The sequence below is a fragment of the Vanellus vanellus genome (assembly GCF_965231255.1).
Source record: "Vanellus vanellus genome assembly, chromosome: 11".
NCBI classification, from domain to species: Eukaryota; Metazoa; Chordata; class Aves; order Charadriiformes; family Charadriidae; genus Vanellus; species Vanellus vanellus.
The window spans coordinates 114640-134355 of record NC_138916.1 but is presented as its reverse complement, the minus strand read 5'-3'; positions in this window follow the sequence as shown (position 1 = coordinate 134355).

The window sequence follows — 19716 nt, the reverse complement described above, 5'->3', positions numbered from 1 at the left end:
CCAGTTTGTACCCGTTACCTCTTGTCCTGGATCATCTTTGATGATCCAGGACAAGAGGTAACGGGCACCAATTGGAACGTAGGAACTTGAACTTGAACTGGAACGTAGGAACTTGAACATAGGATTATCCTTGATGATTCAGGATAGCTGTGTGTCTGACCAGTCTGTCTTTCGAAGGAGGTCCTGGACCAGCTCCAGCCATGCTGTGCTGAGCAGAGCCCCTGGCAGCAGCCCCACAGCTCACTCCCAGTGTGCCTGAATGGAAAAGGTACCAAAGTTGCTCCAACACTTTCTGAAAAACTCTATAGTGTTACCCCACAAGCGCAAAGCGACGGCAAAGCCCGTGAAATGACACCGGTGCTTCCAGAAAATGTCAAGCTTCCTGCCCAAGGGTGACATGCCATGCGGTGGGGTCAGGGCCACGCGCTGAGCACCCGGTGCGCTGGGGTTGCCCCAGCGGTTCCTGAGCAGCTCCTGCAGTGCTGCCGCCGGTACCGTTCTGGCGGCTGTAGTTGTTTAAAAAGCCGTTGTTGTTTCCGGCGTAATCTGACGGCAGTTTTCTCGGGCATTTGGGCCTCTTCTAATAAGTGTGCTGTGAGTACATCTGCAAGCATTCACCTGTCGAGGTCAAATGACTGGTGGTGCTCATCTGCCCCCGTGCTACTGCTGCTGCCTCCCGTGAATGCTCATGTGCCTGCGTGCCCCTGTACAGGCACAGATGCACGCGCGCAACACCTGATCCCGCATCCTAATTACTTTTCGCCCGGTTCTCGGAGTTGTTCTGCTTCCGGCTGATGAATGGGAAAGTGTAGTAGTGCTGTTTCATTTCACCAGCCTCTCAAGTGTGGAAATTATGGTAAATTTGAGAACAAGCGAGATTAGATTGATAGTTACACCTCCTCCTTTAATTAGCCAACCACAGGATCTGTGGAGGCAAAGGCCGGGGGGGTGTGTCGGTGTATATAACGTGTATTGTCTATGTGAAAGATTAATCAAAAGGAGTTGCTTGAGGTGGGAAGGCTTTTCCGGAGAGGTTCCACATGTTGTCAGGTAGTCCCTCTGAATGGCAGCTTCCGGTTCGGTCCCTTAGCTTTCGGAAGTGACATTTAGTCTGATATGTGCCAGCCGTGCAATCTACCTAGCCCTGCAAAGTGCAAATATTAACCTAAATGCATATTAAGATAGTGTGTGTTAGCTCCTGAACTGAAATAGAGAGCGGGTGTTCCAGCGGAGGCAAGCAAATCGTGTTGATTTAGAGTGGCTTGAGGATTTGGCCCATTACCGCTTCTTTATACACTTTTAAAAAGAAATGCCAACTCGATAGTTTAGGCTTTAACTGGAACATGGCAAGTAATTCTGTGTTTTGGCGGACCCCTAGTAATGTTGCAGAATCTTTCTCAGAAGTTGTTCCATGGGATAGCCGATTCCTCAGGTAAGAGCTACTTGTTTGTTCAATCCTCCATCTTAGGCCTGCTCCTCAGGTGCATCCTCCTTCTCGCAGCGATTTCCTAGGAACAGATTTCGAAGAACAGCTCTGATCACAGAATCACAGATTGGTTAGGGTTGGAAAGGAGCTCTGGAGATCATCCAGTCCAACCCCCTGCCAGAGCAGGGTCACCTACAGCAGGTTGCACAGGATGACCTCCAGGCGGGTTATGAATGTCTCTGGGGTCGGAGACTCTACTGCCTCCCTGGGCAGCCTGTTCCAGCGCTCTGCCACCCTCAAAGTAAAGAAGTTCCTCCTCATGCTTTGATAGAAGTTCCTACGTTCCAGTTTGTACCCGTTACCTCTTGTCCTGGATCATCTTTGATGATCCAGGACAAGAGGTAACGGGCACCAATTGGAACGTAGGAACTTGAACTTCAACTGGAACGTAGGAACTTGAACATAGGATTATCCTTGATGATTCAGGATAGCTGTGTGTCTGACCAGTCTGTCTTTCGAAGGAGGTCCTGGACCAGCTCCAGCCATGCTGTGCTGAGCAGAGCCCCTGGCAGCAGCCCCACAGCTCACTCCCAGTGTGCCTGAATGGAAAAGGTACCAAAGTTGCTCCAACACTTTCTGAAAAACTCTATAGTGTTACCCCACAAGCGCAAAGCGACGGCAAAGCCCGTGAAATGACACCGGTGCTTCCAGAAAATGTCAAGCTTCCTGCCCAAGGGTGACATGCCATGCGGTGGGGTCAGGGCCACGCGCTGAGCACCCGGTGCGCTGGGGTTGCCCCAGCGGTTCCTGAGCAGCTCCTGCAGTGCTGCCGCCGGTACCGTTCTGGCGGCTGTAGTTGTTTAAAAAGCCGTTGTTGTTTCCGGCGTAATCTGACGGCAGTTTTCTCGGGCATTTGGGCCTCTTCTAATAAGTGTGCTGTGAGTACATCTGCAAGCATTCACCTGTCGAGGTCAAATGACTGGTGGTGCTCATCTGCCCCCGTGCTACTGCTGCTGCCTCCCGTGAATGCTCATGTGCCTGCGTGCCCCTGTACAGGCACAGATGCACGCGCGCAACACCTGATCCCGCATCCTAATTATTTTTCGCCCGGTTCTCGGAGTTGTTCTGCTTCCGGCTGATGAATGGGAAAGTGTAGTAGTGCTGTTTCATTTCACCAGCCTCTCAAGTGTGGAAATTATGGTAAATTTGAGAACAAGCGAGATTAGATTGATAGTTACACCTCCTCCTTTAATTAGCCAACCACAGGATCTGTGGAGGCAAAGGCCGGGGGGCGTGTCGGTGGGGGGGCATCCGATTTTACCATGGCGACATTGCTGGAGGTTCTTTCTTGTCTGTTCTTTCTTGTCTTGTAAATTGGTATGAGGTTCTGCCAGTCTTCCTCACGTAGCACAATCGCTCTTGATTTCTGGAGGTTGCTCACAGGGTAAGCTAATGTTTAACATCAATAAGGGTTACCGAATCTTGTCCTTGAGAAGCAGGAGTCTGGAAGCTGTTGTCAATCCAACTGCTGTATTCCTGACCAGCAAGCCCGCTCGATTCAGGGTTAATTAACTGATTACTTAGAGCGGAAGTGTTGTGGAAGAGCCCGATCATTACCATTTCTATTCATTCTAATATGATGTATTTCAACTCCCCCTCCCTCACGCCTTCCAGAGAGTGATCTGGTGAAGGAGGATGACAAGTCTTTGTGAAACCATCTCGAGTTCTCCCAGATACTCGTAGTTGAAGTTGTCTAGCGGTGCGAGATTAGACACCGTGTGAAAGGCAATACTGCACAGATTCTTTATTCCAGACCATTTTCTAAGTTCGCATGATACAAAACCTCACGGTTACTGGGCAGCTCTCCCACTTTTCACGTCAACCTTTGCTACCTCGCCTGCTGCAACGTGCAGGAAAGAAACATTGATTTGAATTGCGCCGTGGTGCCGTGCATCTTAATGACACTCTGGAGTGACTGGCAGTGTGTCTGGGTCCTGGGGTTGGACCCGGTCTAGCTGCCAGGAGGCAACATTGCAGAGAGGGGCTAAAGCTGTGGTCTCTGAAGGGACCTGGCTACTCTATGTAGGCCTTCTCTCCCTGCGTCTCAGAGTGCTTGAAGATGCTAATTGGTTCACATTTTCCTCTGTTCGTTAAGGTATTCTGTCCTTAAAAATTCAGCTTTTTAAAATAGTAACGTGTATTGTCTATGTGAAAGATTAATCAAAAGGAGTTGCTTGAGGTGGGAAGGCTTTTCCGGAGAGGTTCCACATGTTGTCAGGTAGTCCCTCTGAATGGCAGCTTCCGGTTCGGTCCCTTAGCTTTTGGAAGTGACATTTAGTCTGATATGTGCCAGCCATGCAATCTACCTAGCCCTGCAAAGTGCAAATATTAACATAAATGCATATTAAGATACTGTGTGTTAGCTCCTGAACTGAAATAGAGAGCGGGTGTTCCAGCGGAGGCAAGCAAATCGTGTTGATTTAGAGTGGCTTGAGGATTTGGCCCATTACCGCTTCTTTATACACTTTTAAAAAGAAATGCCAACTCGATAGTTTAGGCTTTAACTGGAACATGGCAAGTAATTGTATGTTTTGGCGGACCCCTAGTAATGTTGCAGAATCTTTCTCAGAAGTTGTTCCATGGGATAGCCGATTCCTCAGGTAAGAGCTACTTGTTTGTTCAATCCTCCATCTTAGGCCTGCTCCTCAGGTGCATCCTCCTTCTCGCAGCGATTTCCTAGGAACAGATTTCGAAGAACAGCTCTGATCACAGAATCACAGATTGGTTAGGGTTGGAAAGGACCTCTGGAGATCATCCAGCCCAACCCCCCTGCCAGAGCAGGGTCACCTACAGCAGGTTGCACAGGATGACCTCCAGGCGGGTTTTGAATGTCTCTGGGGTGGGAGACTCTACCGCCTCCCTGGGCAGCCTGTTCCAGCGCTCTGCCACCCTCAAAGTAAAGAAGTTCCTCCTCATGCTTTGATAGAAGTTCCTAGGTTCCAGTTTGTACCCGTTACCTCTTGTCCTGGATCATCTTTGATGATCCAGGCCAAGAGGTAACGGGCACCAATTGGAACGTAGGAACTTGAACTTGAACTGGAACGTAGGAACTTGAACATAGGATTATCCTTGATGATTCAGGATAGCTGTGTGTCTGACCAGTCTGTCTTTCGAAGGAGGTCCTGGGCCAGCTCCAGCCATGCTGTGCTGAGCAGAGCCCCTGGCAGCAGCCCCACAGCTCACTCCCAGTGTGCCTGAATGGAAAAGGTACCAAAGTTGCTCCAACACTTTCTGAAAAACTCTATAGTGTTACCCCACAAGCGCAAAGCGACGGCAAAGCCCGTGAAATGACACCGGTGCTTCCAGAAAATGTCAAGCTTCCTGCCCAAGGGTGACATGCCATGCGGTGGGGTCAGGGCCACGCGCTGAGCACCCGGTGCGCTGGGGTTGCCCCAGCGGTTCCTGAGCAGCTCCTGCAGTGCTGCCGCCGGTACCGTTCTGGCGGCTGTAGTTGTTTAAAAAGCCGTTGTTGTTTCCGGCGTAATCTGACGGCAGTTTTCTCGGGCATTTGGGCCTCTTCTAATAAGTGTGCTGTGAGTACATCTGCAAGCATTCACCTGTCGAGGTCAAATGACTGGTGGTGCTCATCTGCCCCCGTGCTACTGCTGCTGCCTCCCGTGAATGCTCATGTGCCTGCGTGCCCCTGTACAGGCACAGATGCACGCGCGCAACACCTGATCCCGCATCCTAACTATTTTTCGCCCGGTTCTCTGAGTTGTTCTGCTTCCGGCTGATGAATGGGAAAGTGTAGTAGTGCTGTTTCATTTCACCAGCCTCTCAAGTGTGGAAATTATGGTAAATTTGAGAACAAGCCAGATTAGATTGATAGTTACACCTCCTCCTTTAATTAGCCAACCACAGGATCTGTGGAGGCAAAGGCCGGGGGGGGGTGTCGGTGTATATAACGTGTATTGTCTATGTGAAAGATTAATCAAAAGGAGTTGCTTGAGGTGGGAAGGCTTTTCCGGAGAGGTTCCACATGTTGTCAGGTAGTCCCTCTGAATGGCAGCTTCCGGTTCGGTCCCTTAGCTTTCGGAAGTGACATTTAGTCTGATATGTGCCAGCCGTGCAATCTACCTAGCCCCGCAAAGTGCAAATATTAACATAAATGCATATTAAGATACTGTGTGTTAGCTCCTGAACTGCAATAGAGAGCGGGTGTTCCAGCGGAGGCAAGCAAATCGTGTTGATTTACAGTGGCTTGCGGATTTGGCCCATTACCGCTTCTTTATACACTTTTAAAAAGAAATGCCAACTCGATAGTTTAGGCTTTAACTGGAACATGGCAAGTAATTGTATGTTTTGGCGGACCCCTAGTAATGTTGCAGAATCTTTCTCAGAAGTTGTTCCATGGGATAGCCGATTCCTCAGGTAAGAGCTACTTGTTTGTTCAATCCTCCATCTTAGGCCTGCTCCTCAGGTGCATCCTCCTTCTCGCAGCGATTTCCTAGGAACAGATTTCGAAGAACAGCTCTGATCACAGAATCACAGATTGGTTAGGGTTGGAAAGGAGCTCTGGAGATCATCCAGCCCAACCCCCCTGCCAGAGCAGGGTCACCTACAGCAGGTTGCACAGGATGACCTCCAGGCGGGTTTTGAATGTTTCTGGGGTCGGAGACTCTACCGCCTCCCTGGGCAGCCTGTTCCAGCGCTCTGCCACCCTCAAAGTAAAGAAGTTCCTCCTCATGCTTTGATAGAAGTTCCTAGGTTCCAGTTTGTACCCGTTACCTCTTGTCCTGGATCATCTTTGATGATCCAGGACAAGAGGTAACGGGCACCAATTGGAACGTAGGAACTTGAACTTGAACTGGAAGGTAGGAACTTGAACATAGGATTATCCTTGATGATTCAGGATAGCTGTGTGTCTGACCAGTCTGTCTTTCGAAGGAGGTCCTGGGCCAGCTCCAGCCATGCTGTGCTGAGCAGAGCCCCTGGCAGCAGCCCCACACCTCACTCCCAGTGTGCCTGAATGGAAAAGGTACCAAAGTTGCTCCAACACTTTCTGAAAAACTCTATAGTGTTACCCCACAAGCGCAAAGCGACGGCAAAGCCCGTGAAATGACACCGGTGCTTCCAGAAAATGTCAAGCTTCCTGCCCAAGGGTGACATGCCATGCGGTGGGGTCAGGGCCACGCGCTGAGCACCCGGTGCGCTGGGGTTGCCCCAGCGGTTCCTCAGCAGCTCCTGCAGTGCTGCCGCCGGTACCGTTCTGGCGGCTGTAGTTGTTTAAAAAGCCGTTGTTGTTTCCGGCGTAATCTGACGGCAGTTTTCTCGGGCATTTGGGCCTCTTCTAATAAGTGTGCTGTGAGTACATCTGCAAGCATTCACCTGTCGAGGTCAAATGACTGGTGGTGCTCATCTGCCCCCGTGCTACTGCTGCTGCCTCCCGTGAATGCTCATGTGCCTGCGTGCCCCTGTACAGGCACAGATGCACGCGCGCAACACCTGATCCCGCATCCTAATTATTTTTCGCCCGGTTCTCGGAGTTGTTCTGCTTCCGGCTGATGAATGGGAAAGTGTAGTAGTGCTGTTTCATTTCACCAGCCTCTCAAGTGTGGAAATTATGGTAAATTTGAGAACAAGCCAGATTAGATTGATAGTTACACCTCCTCCTTTAATTAGCCAACCACAGGATCTGTGGAGGCAAAGGCCGGGGGGGTGTGTCGGTGTATATAACGTGTATTGTCTATGTGAAAGATTAATCAAAAGGAGTTGCTTGAGGTGGGAAGGCTTTTCCGGAGAGGTTCCACATGTTGTCAGGTAGTCCCTCTGAATGGCAGCTTCCGGTTCGGTCCCTTAGCTTTCGGAAGTGACATTTAGTCTGATATGTGCCAGCCGTGCAATCTACCTAGCCCCGCAAAGTGCAAATATTAACATAAATGCATATTAAGATACTGTGTGTTAGCTCCTGAACTGCAATAGAGAGCGGGTGTTCCAGCGGAGGCAAGCAAATCGTGTTGATTTACAGTGGCTTGCGGATTTGGCCCATTACCGCTTCTTTATACACTTTTAAAAAGAAATGCCAACTCGATAGTTTAGGCTTTAACTGGAACATGGCAAGTAATTGTATGTTTTGGCGGACCCCTAGTAATGTTGCAGAATCTTTCTCAGAAGTTGTTCCATGGGATAGCCGATTCCTCAGGTAAGAGCTACTTGTTTGTTCAATCCTCTATCTTAGGCCTGCTCCTCAGGTGCATCCTCCTTCTCGCAGCGATTTCCTAGGAACAGATTTCGAAGAACAGCTCTGATCACAGAATCACAGATTGGTTAGGGTTGGAAAGGACCTCTGGAGATCATCCAGCCCAACCCCCCTGCCAGAGCAGGGTCACCTACAGCAGGTTGCACAGGATGACCTCCAGGCGGGTTTTGAATGTTTCTGGGGTCGGAGACTCTACCGCCTCCCTGGGCAGCCTGTTCCAGCGCTCTGCCACCCTCAAAGTAAAGAAGTTCCTCCTCATGCTTTGATAGAAGTTCCTAGGTTCCAGTTTGTACCCGTTACCTCTTGTCCTGGATCATCTTTGATGATCCAGGACAAGAGGTAACGGGCACCAATTGGAACGTAGGAACTTGAACTTGAACTGGAACGTAGGAACTTGAACATAGGATTATCCTTGATGATTCAGGATAGCTGTGTGTCTGACCAGTCTGTCTTTCGAAGGAGGTCCTGGACCAGCTCCAGCCATGCTGTGCTGAGCAGAGTCCCTGGCAGCAGCCCCACAGCTCACTCCCAGTGTGCCTGAATGGAAAAGGTACCAAAGTTGCTCCAACACTTTCTGAAAAACTCTATAGTGTTACCCCACAAGCGCAAAGCGACGGCAAAGCCCGTGAAATGACACCGGTGCTTCCAGAAAATGTCAAGCTTCCTGCCCAAGGGTGACATGCCATGCGGTGGGGTCAGGGCCACGCGCTGAGCACCCGGTGCGCTGGGGTTGCCCCAGCGGTTCCTGAGCAGCTCCTGCAGTGCTGCCGCCGGTACCGTTCTGGCGGCTGTAGTTTTTTAAAAAGCCGTTGTTGTTTCCGGCGTAATCTGACGGCAGTTTTCTCGGGCATTTGGGCCTCTTCTAATAAGTGTGCTGTGAGTACATCTGCAAGCATTCACCTGTCGAGGTCAAATGACTGGTGGTGCTCATCTGCCCCCGTGCTACTGCTGCTGCCTCCCGTGAATGCTCATGTGCCTGCGTGCCCCTGTACAGGCACAGATGCACGCGCGCAACACCTGATCCCGCATCCTAACTATTTTTCGCCCGGTTCTCTGAGTTGTTCTGCTTCCGGCTGATGAATGGGAAAGTGTAGTAGTGCTGTTTCATTTCACCAGCCTCTCAAGTGTGGAAATTATGGTAAATTTGAGAACAAGCCAGATTAGATTGATAGTTACACCTCCTCCTTTAATTAGCCAACCACAGGATCTGTGGAGGCAAAGGCCGGGGGGGTGTGTCGGTGTATATAACGTGTATTGTCTATGTGAAAGATTAATCAAAAGGAGTTGCTTGAGGTGGGAAGGCTTTTCCGGAGAGGTTCCACATGTTGTCAGGTAGTCCCTCTGAATGGCAGCTTCCGGTTCGGTCCCTTAGCTTTCGGAAGTGACATTTAGTCTGATATGTGCCAGCCGTGCAATCTACCTAGCCCCGCAAAGTGCAAATATTAACATAAATGCATATTAAGATACTGTGTGTTAGCTCCTGAACTGCAATAGAGAGCGGGTGTTCCAGCGGAGGCAAGCAAATCGTGTTGATTTACAGTGGCTTGCGGATTTGGCCCATTACCGCTTCTTTATACACTTTTAAAAAGAAATGCCAACTCGATAGTTTAGGCTTTAACTGGAACATGGCAAGTAATTGTATGTTTTGGCGGACCCCTAGTAATGTTGCAGAATCTTTCTCAGAAGTTGTTCCATGGGATAGCCGATTCCTCAGGTAAGAGCTACGTGTTTGTTCAATCCTCCATCTTAGGCCTGCTCCTCAGGTGCATCCTCCTTCTCGCAGCGATTTCCTAGGAACAGATTTCGAAGAACAGCTCTGATCACAGAATCACAGATTGGTTAGGGTTGGAAAGGAGCTCTGGAGATCATCCAGCCCAACCCCCCTGCCAGAGCAGGGTCACCTACAGCAGGTTGCACAGGATGACCTCCAGGCGGGTTTTGAATGTTTCTGGGGTGGGAGACTCTACCGCCTACCTGGGCAGCCTGTTCCAGCGCTCTGCCACCCTCAAAGTAAAGAAGTTCCTCCTCATGCTTTGATAGAAGTTCCTAGGTTCCAGTTTGTACCCGTTACCTCTTGTCCTGGATCATCTTTGATGATCCAGGACAAGAGGTAACGGGCACCAATTGGAACGTAGGAACTTGAACTTGAACTGGAACGTAGGAACTTGAACATAGGATTATCCTTGATGATTCAGGATAGCTGTGTGTCTGACCAGTCTGTCTTTCGAAGGAGGTCCTGGACCAGCTCCAGCCATGCTGTGCTGAGCAGAGTCCCTGGCAGCAGCCCCACAGCTCACTCCCAGTGTGCCTGAATGGAAAAGGTACCAAAGTTGCTCCAACACTTTCTGAAAAACTCTATAGTGTTACCCCACAAGCGCAAAGCGACGGCAAAGCCCGTGAAATGACACCGGTGCTTCCAGAAAATGTCAAGCTTCCTGCCCAAGGGTGACATGCCATGCGGTGGGGTCAGGGCCACGCGCTGAGCACCCGGTGCGCTGGGGTTGCCCCAGCGGTTCCTGAGCAGCTCCTGCAGTGCTGCCGCCGGTACCGTTCTGGCGGCTGTAGTTTTTTAAAAAGCCGTTGTTGTTTCCGGCGTAATCTGACGGCAGTTTTCTCGGGCATTTGGGCCTCTTCTAATAAGTGTGCTGTGAGTACATCTGCAAGCATTCACCTGTCGAGGTCAAATGACTGGTGGTGCTCATCTGCCCCCGTGCTACTGCTGCTGCCTCCCGTGAATGCTCATGTGCCTGCGTGCCCCTGTACAGGCACAGATGCACGCGCGCAACACCTGATCCCGCATCCTAACTATTTTTCGCCCGGTTCTCTGAGTTGTTCTGCTTCCGGCTGATGAATGGGAAAGTGTAGTAGTGCTGTTTCATTTCACCAGCCTCTCAAGTGTGGAAATTATGGTAAATTTGAGAACAAGCCAGATTAGATTGATAGTTACACCTCCTCCTTTAATTAGCCAACCACAGGATCTGTGGAGGCAAAGGCCGGGGGGGGGTGTCGGTGTATATAACGTGTATTGTCTATGTGAAAGATTAATCAAAAGGAGTTGCTTGAGGTGGGAAGGCTTTTCCGGAGAGGTTCCACATGTTGTCAGGTAGTCCCTCTGAATGGCAGCTTCCGGTTCGGTCCCTTAGCTTTCGGAAGTGACATTTAGTCTGATATGTGCCAGCCGTGCAATCTACCTAGCCCCGCAAAGTGCAAATATTAACATAAATGCATATTAAGATACTGTGTGTTAGCTCCTGAACTGCAATAGAGAGCGGGTGTTCCAGCGGAGGCAAGCAAATCGTGTTGATTTACAGTGGCTTGCGGATTTGGCCCATTACCGCTTCTTTATACACTTTTAAAAAGAAATGCCAACTCGATAGTTTAGGCTTTAACTGGAACATGGCAAGTAATTGTATGTTTTGGCGGACCCCTAGTAATGTTGCAGAATCTTTCTCAGAAGTTGTTCCATGGGATAGCCGATTCCTCAGGTAAGAGCTACTTGTTTGTTCAATCCTCCATCTTAGGCCTGCTCCTCAGGTGCATCCTCCTTCTCGCAGCGATTTCCTAGGAACAGATTTCGAAGAACAGCTCTGATCACAGAATCACAGATTGGTTAGGGTTGGAAAGGACCTCTGGAGATCATCCAGCCCAACCCCCCTGCCAGAGCAGGGTCACCTACAGCAGGTTGCACAGGATGACCTCCAGGCGGGTTTTGAATGTCTCTGGAGTGGGAGACTCTACCGCCTCCCTGGGCAGCCTGTTCCAGCGCTCTGCCACCCTCAAAGTAAAGAAGTTCCTCCTCATGCTTTGATAGAAGTTCCTAGGTTCCAGTTTGTACCCGTTACCTCTTGTCCTGGATCATCTTTGATGATCCAGGACAAGAGGTAACGAGCACCAATTGGAACGTAGGAACTTGAACTTGAACTGGAACGTAGGAACTTGAACATAGGATTATCCTTGATGATTCAGGATAGCTGTGTGTCTGACCAGTCTGTCTTTCGAAGGAGGTCCTGGGCCAGCTCCAGCCATGCTGTGCTGAGCAGAGCCCCTGGCAGCAGCCCCACAGCTCACTCCCAGTGTGCCTGAATGGAAAAGGTACCAAAGTTGCTCCAACACTTTCTGAAAAACTCTATAGTGTTACCCCACAAGCGCAAAGCGACGGCAAAGCCCGTGAAATGACACCGGTGCTTCCAGAAAATGTCAAGCTTCCTGCCCAAGGGTGACATGCCATGCGGTGGGGTCAGGGCCACGCGCTGAGCACCCGGTGCGCTGGGGTTGCCCCAGCGGTTCCTGAGCAGCTCCTGCAGTGCTGCCGCCGGTACCGTTCTGGTGGCTGTAGTTGTTTAAAAAGCCGTTGTTGTTTCCGGCGTAATCTGACGGCAGTTTTCTCGGGCATTTGGGCCTCTTCTAATAAGTGTGCTGTGAGTACATCTGCAAGCATTCACCTGTCGAGGTCAAATGACTGGTGGTGCTCATCTCCCCCCGTGCTACTGCTGCTGCCTCCCGTGAATGCTCATGTGCCTGCGTGCCCCTGTACAGGCACAGATGCACGCGCGCAACACCTGATCCCGCATCCTAATTATTTTTCGCCCGGTTCTCTGAGTTGTTCTGCTTCCGGCTGATGAATGGGAAAGTGTAGTAGTGCTGTTTCATTTCACCAGCCTCTCAAGTGTGGAAATTATGGTAAATTTGAGAACGAGCGAGATTAGATTGATAGTTACACCTCCTCCTTTAATTAGCCAACCACAGGATCTGTGGAGGCAAAGGCCGGGGGGGTGTGTCGGTGTATATAACGTGTATTGTCTATGTGAAAGATTAATCAAAAGGAGTTGCTTGAGGTGGGAAGGCTTTTCCGGAGAGGTTCCACATGTTGTCAGGTAGTCCCTCTGAATGGCAGCTTCCGGTTCGGTCCCTTAGCTTTCGGAAGTGACATTTAGTCTGATATGTGCCAGCCGTGCAATCTACCTAGCCCCGCAAAGTGCAAATATTAACATAAATGCATATTAAGATACTGTGTGTTAGCTCCTGAACTGCAATAGAGAGCGGGTGTTCCAGCGGAGGCAAGCAAATCGTGTTGATTTACAGTGGCTTGAGGATTTGGCCCATTACCGCTTCTTTATACACTTTTAAAAAGAAATGCCAACTCGATAGTTTAGGCTTTAACTGGAACATGGCAAGTAATTGTATGTTTTGGCGGACCCCTAGTAATGTTGCAGAATCTTTCTCAGAAGTTGTTCCATGGGATAGCCGATTCCTCAGGTAAGAGCTACTTGTTTGTTCAATCCTCCATCTTAGGCCTGCTCCTCAGGTGCATCCTCCTTCTCGCAGCGATTTCCTAGGAACAGATTTCGAAGAACAGCTCTGATCACAGAATCACAGATTGGTTAGGGTTGGAAAGGAGCTCTGGAGATCATCCAGCCCAACCCCCCTGCCAGTGCAGGGTCACCTACAGCAGGTTGCACAGGATGACCTCCAGGCGGGTTTTGAATGTCTCTGGGGTCGGAGACTCTACCGCCTCCCCGGGAAGCCTGTTCCAGCGCTCTGCCACCCTCAAAGTAAAGAAGTTCCTCCTCATGCTTTGATAGAAGTTCCTAGGTTCCAGTTTGTACCCGTTACCTCTTGTCCTGGATCATCTTTGATGATCCAGGACAAGAGGTAACGGGCACCAATTGGAACGTAGGAACTTGAACTTGAACTGGAACGTAGGAACTTGAACTTGAACATAGGATTATCCTTGATGATTCAGGATAGCTGTGTGTCTGACCAGTCTATCTTTCGAAGGAGGTCCTGGGCCAGCTCCAGCCATGCTGTGCTGAGCAGAGCCCCTGGCAGCAGCCCCACAGCTCACTCCCAGTGTGCCTGAATGGAAAAGGTACCAAAGTTGCTCCAACACTTTCTGAAAAACTCTATAGTGTTACCCCACAAGCGCAAAGCGACGGCAAAGCCCGTGAAATGACACCGGTGCTTCCAGAAAATGTCAAGCTTCCTGCCCAAGGGTGACATGCCATGCGGTGGGGTCAGGGCCACGCGCTGAGCACCCGGTGCGCTGGGGTTGCCCCAGCGGTTCCTGAGCAGCTCCTGCAGTGCTGCCGCCGGTACCGTTCTGGCGGCTGTAGTTGTTTAAAAAGCCGTTGTTGTTTCCGGCGTAATCTGACGGCAGTTTTCTCGGGCATTTGGGCCTCTTCTAATAAGTGTGCTGTGAGTACATCTGCAAGCATTCACCTGTCGAGGTCAAATGACTGGTGGTGCTCATCTCCCCCCGTGCTACTGCTGCTGCCTCCCGTGAATGCTCATGTGCCTGCGTGCCCCTGTACAGGCACAGATGCACGCGCGCAACACCTGATCCCGCATCCTAATTATTTTTCGCCCGGTTCTCGGAGTTGTTCTGCTTCCGGCTGATGAATGGGAAAGTGTAGTGGTGCTGTTTCATTTCACCAGCCTCTCAAGTGTAGAAATTATGGTAAATTTGAGAACAAGCCAGATTAGATTGATAGTTACACCTCCTCCTTTAATTAGCCAACCACAGGATCTGTGGAGGCAAAGGCCGGGGGGGTGTGTCGGTGTATATAAGGTGTATTGTCTATGTGAAAGATTAATCAAAAGGAGTTGCTTGAGGTGGGAAGGCTTTTCCGGAGAGGTTCCACATGTTGTCAGGTAGTCCCTCTGAATGGCAGCTTCCGGTTCGGTCCCTTAGCTTTCGGAAGTGACATTTAGTCTGATATGTGCCAGCCGTGCAATCTACCTAGCCCTGCAAAGTGCAAATATTAACCTAAATGCATATTAAGATACTGTGTGTTAGCTCCTCAACTGAAATAGAGAGCGGGTGTTCCAGCAGAGGCAAGCAAATCGTGTTTATTTACAGTGGCTTGAGGATTTGGCCCATTACCGCTTCTTTATACACTTTTAAAAAGAAATGCCAACTCGATAGTTTAGGCTTTAACTGGAACATGGCAAGTAATTGTATGTTTTGGCGGACCCCTAGTAATGTTGCAGAATCTTTCTCAGAAGTTGTTCCATGGGATAGCCGATTCCTCAGGTAAGAGCTACTTGTTTGTTCAATCCTCCATCTTAGGCCTGCTCCTCAGGTGCATCCTCCTTCTCGCAGCGATTTCCTAGGAACAGATTTCGAAGAACAGCTCTGATCACAGAATCACAGATTGGTTAGGGTTGGAAAGGAGCTCTGGAGATCATCCAGTCCAACCCCCCTGACAGAGCAGGGTCACTTACAGCAGGTTGCACAGGGTGACCTCCAGGCGGGTTTTGAATGTTTCTGGAGTCGGAGACTCTACCGCCTCCCTGGGCAGCCTGTTCCAGCGCTCTGCCACCCTCAAAGTAAAGAAGTTCCTCCTCATGCTTTGATAGAAGTTCCTAGGTTCCAGTTTGTACCCGTTACCTCTTGTCCTGGATCATCTTTGATGATCCAGGACAAGAGGTAACGGGCACCAATTGGAACGTAGGAACTTGAACTTGAACTGGAACGTAGGAACTTGAACTTGAACATAGGATTATCCTTGATGATTCAGGATAGCTGTGTGTCTGACCAGTCTGTCTTTCGAAGGAGGTCCTGGGCCAGCTCCAGCCATGCTGTGTTGAGCAGAGCCCCTGGCAGCAGCCCCACAGCTCACTCCCAGTGTGCCTGAATGGAAAAGGTACCAAAGTTGCTCCAACACTTTCTGAAAAACTCTATAGTGTTACCCCACAAGCGCAAAGCGACGGCAAAGCCCGTGAAATGACACCGGTGCTTCCAGAAAATGTCAAGCTTCCTGCCCAAGGGTGACATGCCATGCGGTGGGGTCAGGGCCACGCGCTGAGCACCCGGTGCGCTGGGGTTGCCCCAGCGGTTCCTGAGCAGCTCCTGCAGTGCTGCCGCCGGTACCGTTCTGGCGGCTGTAGTTGTTTAAAAAGCCGTTGTTGTTTCCGGCGTAATCTGACGGCAGTTTTCTCGGGCATTTGGGCCTCTTCTAATAAGTGTGCTGTGAGTACATCTGCAAGCATTCACCTGTCGAGGTCAAATGACTGGTGGTGCTCATCTGCCCCCGTGCTACTGCTGCTGCCTCCCGTGAATGCTCATGTGCCTGCGTGCCCCTGTACAGGCACAGATGCACGCGCGCAACACCTGATCCCGCATCCTAATTATTTTTCGCCCGGTTCTCGGAGTTGTTCTGCTTCCGGCTGATGAATGGGAAAGTGTAGTGGTGCTGTTTCATTTCACCAGCCTCTCAAGTGTGGAAATTATGGTAAATTTGAGAACAAGCCAGATTAGATTGATAGTTACACCTCCTCCTTTAATTAGCCAACCACAGGATCTGTGGAGGCAAAGGCCGGGGGGGTGTGTCGGTGTATATAAGGTGTATTGTCTATGTGAAAGATTAATCAAAAGGAGTTGCTTGAGGTGGGAAGGCTTTTCCGGAGAGGTTCCACATGTTGTCAGGTAGTCCCTCTGAATGGCAGCTTCCGGTTCGGTCCCTTAGCTTTCGGAAGTGACATTTAGTCTGATATGTGCCAGCCGTGCAATCTACCTAGCCCTGCAAAGTGCAAATATTAACCTAAATGCATATTAAGATACTGTGTGTTAGCTCCTGAACTGAAATAGAGAGCGGGTGTTCCAGCGGAGGCAAGCAAATCGTGTTGATTTAGAGTGGCTTGAGGATTTGGCCCATTACCGCTTCTTTATACACTTTTAAAAAGAAATGCCAACTCGATAGTTTAGGCTTTAACTGGAACATGGCAAGTAATTCTGTGTTTTGGCGCACCCCTAGTAATGTTGCAGAATCTTTCTCAGAAGTTGTTCCATGGGATAGCCGATTCCTCAGGTAAGAGCTACTTGTTTGTTCAATCCTCCATCTTAGGCCTGCTCCTCAGGTGCATCCTCCTTCTCGCAGCGATTTCCTAGGAACAGATTTCGAAGAACAGCTCTGATCACAGAATCACAGATTGGTTAGGGTTGGAAAGGAGCTCTGGAGATCATCCAGTCCAACCCCCCTGACAGAGCAGGGTCACTTACAGCAGGTTGCACAGGATGACCTCCAGGCGGGTTTTGAATGTTTCTGGAGTCGGAGACTCTACCGCCTCCCTGGGCAGCCTGTTCCAGCGCTCTGCCACCCTCAAAGTAAAGAAGTTCCTCCTCATGCTTTGATAGAAGTTCCTAGGTTCCAGTTTGTACCCGTTACCTCTTGTCCTGGATCATCTTTGATGATCCAGGACAAGAGGTAACGGGCACCAATTGGAACGTAGGAACTTGAACTTGAACTGGAACGTAGGAACTTGAACTTGAACATAGGATTATCCTTGATGATTCAGGATAGCTGTGTGTCTGACCAGTCTGTCTTTCGAAGGAGGTCCTGGGCCAGCTCCAGCCATGCTGTGTTGAGCAGAGCCCCTGGCAGCAGCCCCACAGCTCACTCCCAGTGTGCCTGAATGGAAAAGGTACCAAAGTTGCTCCAACACTTTCTGAAAAACTCTATAGTGTTACCCCACAAGCGCAAAGCGACGGCAAAGCCCGTGAAATGACACCGGTGCTTCCAGAAAATGTCAAGCTTCCTGCCCAAGGGTGACATGCCATGCGGTGGGGTCAGGGCCACGCGCTGAGCACCCGGTGCGCTGGGGTTGCCCCAGCGGTTCCTGAGCAGCTCCTGCAGTGCTGCCGCCGGTACCGTTCTGGCGGCTGTAGTTGTTTAAAAAGCCGTTGTTGTTTCCGGCGTAATCTGACGGCAGTTTTCTCGGGCATTTGGGCCTCTTCTAATAAGTGTGCTGTGAGTACATCTGCAAGCATTCACCTGTCGAGGTCAAATGACTGGTGGTGCTCATCTGCCCCCGTGCTACTGCTGCTGCCTCCCGTGAATGCTCATGTGCCTGCGTGCCCCTGTACAGGCACAGATGCACGCGCGCAACACCTGATCCCGCATCCTAATTATTTTTCGCCCGGTTCTCGGAGTTGTTCTGCTTCCGGCTGATGAATGGGAAAGTGTAGTGGTGCTGTTTCATTTCACCAGCCTCTCAAGTGTGGAAATTATGGTAAATTTGAGAACAAGCCAGATTAGATTGATAGTTACACCTCCTCCTTTAATTAGCCAACCACAGGATCTGTGGAGGCAAAGGCCGGGGGGGTGTGTCGGTGTATATAAGGTGTATTGTCTATGTGAAAGATTAATCAAAAGGAGTTGCTTGAGGTGGGAAGGCTTTTCCGGAGAGGTTCCACATGTTGTCAGGTAGTCCCTCTGAATGGCAGCTTCCGGTTCGGTCCCTTAGCTTTCGGAAGTGACATTTAGTCTGATATGTGCCAGCCGTGCAATCTACCTAGCCCTGCAAAGTGCAAATATTAACCTAAATGCATATTAAGATACTGTGTGTTAGCTCCTGAACTGAAATAGAGAGCGGGTGTTCCAGCAGAGGCAAGCAAATCGTGTTTATTTACAGTGGCTTGAGGATTTGGCCCATTACCGCTTCTTTATACACTTTTAAAAAGAAATGCCAACTCGATAGTTTAGGCTTTAACTGGAACATGGCAAGTAATTGTATGCTTTGGCGGACCCCTAGTAATGTTGCAGAATCTTTCTCAGAAGTTGTTCCATGGGATAGCCGATTCCTCAGGTAAGAGCTACTTGTTTGTTCAATCCTCCATCTTAGGCCTGCTCCTCAGGTGCATCCTCCTTCTCGCAGCGATTTCCTAGGAACAGATTTCGAAGAACAGCTCTGATCACAGAATCACAGATTGGTTAGGGTTGGAAAGGAGCTCTGGAGATCATCCAGTCCAACCCCCCTGACAGAGCAGGGTCACTTACAGCAGGTTGCACAGGATGACCTCCAGGCGGGTTTTGAATGTTTCTGGAGTCGGAGACTCTACCGCCTCCCTGGGCAGCCTGTTCCAGCGCTCTGCCACCCTCAAAGTAAAGAAGTTCCTCCTCATGCTTTGATAGAAGTTCCTAGGTTCCAGTTTGTACCCGTTACCTCTTGTCCTGGATCATCTTTGATGATCCAGGACAAGAGGTAACGGGCACCAATTGGAACGTAGGAACTTGAACTTGAACTGGAACGTAGGAACTTGAACATAGGATTATCCTTGATGATTCAGGATAGCTGTGTGTCTGACCAGTCTGTCTTTCGAAGGAGGTCCTTGACCAGCTCCAGCCATGCTGTGCTGAGCAGAGCCCCTGGCAGCAGCCCCACAGCTCACTCCCAGTGTGCCTGAATGGAAAAGGTACCAAAGTTGCTCCAACACTTTCTGAAAAACTCTATAGTGTTACCCCACAAGCGCAAAGCGACGGCAAAGCCCGTGAAATGACACCGGTGCTTCCAGAAAATGCCAAGCTTCCTGCCCAAGGGTGACATGCCATGCGGTGGGGTCAGGGCCACGCGCTGAGCACCCGGTGCGCTGGGGTTGCCCCAGCGGTTCCTGAGCAGCTCCTGCAGTGCTGCCGCCGGTACCGTTCTGGCGGCTGTAGTTGTTTAAAAAGCCGTTGTTGTTTCCGGCGTAATCTGACGGCAGTTTTCTCGGGCATTTGGGCCTCTTCTAATAAGTGTGCTGTGAGTACATCTGCAAGCATTCACCTGTCGAGGTCAAATGACTGGTGGTGCTCATCTGCCCCCGTGCTACTGCTGCTGCCTCCCGTGAATGCTCATGTGCCTGCGTGCCCCTGTACAGGCACAGATGCACGCGCGCAACACCTGATCCCGCATCCTAATTATTTTTCGCCCGGTTCTCGGAGTTGTTCTGCTTCCGGCTGATGAATGGGAAAGTGTAGTAGTGCTGTTTCATTTCACCAGCCTCTCAAGTGTGGAAATTATGGTAAATTTGAGAACAAGCCAGATTAGATTGATAGTTACACCTCCTCCTTTAATTAGCCAACCACAGGATCTGTGGAGGCAAAGGCCGGGGGGGTGTGTCGGTGTATATAACGTGTATTGTCTATGTGAAAGATTAATCAAAAGGAGTTGCTTGAGGTGGGAAGGCTTTTCCGGAGAGGTTCCACATGTTGTCAGGTAGTCCCTCTGAATGGCAGCTTCCGGTTCGTTCCCTTAGCTTTCGGAAGTGACA